This window comes from Urocitellus parryii, chromosome 7 (assembly GCF_045843805.1).
Source record: "Urocitellus parryii isolate mUroPar1 chromosome 7, mUroPar1.hap1, whole genome shotgun sequence".
In the NCBI taxonomy this organism is placed as follows: domain Eukaryota; kingdom Metazoa; phylum Chordata; class Mammalia; order Rodentia; family Sciuridae; genus Urocitellus; species Urocitellus parryii.
In genome coordinates this window covers 40,737,469-40,739,097 of record NC_135537.1, presented here as the reverse complement: position 1 = coordinate 40,739,097, position 1,629 = coordinate 40,737,469, and the positions used below count along the sequence as shown (strand labels likewise).

Genomic DNA, 1,629 nt, shown 5'->3' with positions numbered 1-1,629 from the left:
CTGAAGTCCCTTCTGAAGATGAAAAAAGTTAGTTTTGATGACATATTTAATATTCATTTTAACTAACATACTGTGTATAGTTATTATAAGCTGTCACTTAATGTGTCTCAAGTGTTCATACTTCATGGTGATCTTATAAATAATCTGAGGGTTGGAGCTGGGGGTGTTGCTCAGTGGTTTGCTACCCGTTTGTGTAGCATGTGTGATGTCATGAGTTTGATCTTCAGGACTTAAAAAAAAAATCTGAGGGCATAATATACAGAAAATTTATATAATTTAAGATGGGGTATTACTAAAATATTAAATATCGGGTAGCTTTGCTTTAGTGGCTTACTATTGGTCTTGTGGATGTGTTGCAGCCAAGCTGTCATGGGGAAATATCTTACTTTGTGAGTCTTATTTTTATTAGCAAGTTTTTTTTTTTTTTTTTTTTTTTTTTTCCCTAAATGCAGAACGTTTCACCAATGTGTCATCCTTACACAAGGGCCATGCTAATCTGCTTATCATTTCAACTTTAGTTCAGGTGTTGCTGAAACAACCACAAGATTATCTAAAGCTTATAAAATACTTATATTCAGTATAGTGTAGTGGCCCAAAGTGCAGTCACTGGAGCCAGACTTCCTAGGTATGAATCCTAGTTTCATGCTATTTGAACAAAGTGGTTATTATTTTTTTAGTTGCTCATATGTTTATTGACAAATAGGATACACATACCCACACACAGGTACCACTGGGATACTTCAGGGACCTTGGAACTGGGAATCCTCCTTCTTCCCTGCTCCCCTCTTTTATAGAATCCTTTCTGACCTAACTTGGGCTCTTGGACACTAGCATTTTCTTGCTGACAACTCTATAGGTATGCAGGATGGGCTCTTGGTGTTTCTCATCCACATCTACATTTCCTTGTGGATCAGGAACAGGGGTCTGTGAGCTCATTCTCTCATGTCAACTCTTTAGTGGTGACACCTTGGATCACAGCTAGTTTGTCCCTACTTTTTTTTTTTTTTTTTTTTTTTTTGGTACTAGGGATTGAACTCAGGAGCACTCAACCTCTGAGCCATATCCCCAGCTCTATTTTGTATTTTATTTAGAGATAGCATCTCACTGAGTTGCTTAGGGCCTCTCTTTTGCTGAGGATGGCTTTGGACTCTCGATCCTCCTGCCTCAGCCTCATGAGCCACTGGGATTACAGGTGTGTGCCACTGTGTTCTGCCCCTACATCCTTGATGTCATTATACTCTTTGAGCTGGGAGATGTGGTGTTCTGGTCATCCATCTACACTGTAGCCTTCAGTGATATCCTTGTCCAGAATACCACTCTTCTCCTTTAGTCCCTCAACGTTAAGGTGCAGGGGCTCCTCACCCGTCCCTTCAGTCTGGCTAGACTTAGGAAATGGCGACTTCGGAGCTCCTGAGTTAGTCATCCAAGGCCCTCAGGCCAGGGGTGGGACGCAGTGCAGAAGGGTCCAGAGATGGGGCTGGAGAGTAGCTTCTCAGATCCACAAGGTATTTAAAAACATCTGTGATGGAGATTATGAATGGTCACTCCTAACCAAGTTATTTTTTTTTTTTTTGAGATGGGGTCTCACTATGTTACCCAGGCTGGCCTAAGATGATCCTTCTACTTCAG

General features: G+C 41.1%; 1 pseudogene; it reads right to left on the bottom strand.

The window, feature by feature from the left end:
* Positions 1-442: 442 nt before the first annotated feature.
* LOC113180252 (U6 spliceosomal RNA) lies at positions 443-542 on the bottom strand (annotated as a pseudogene).
* Positions 543-1,629: the final 1,087 nt, after the last annotated feature.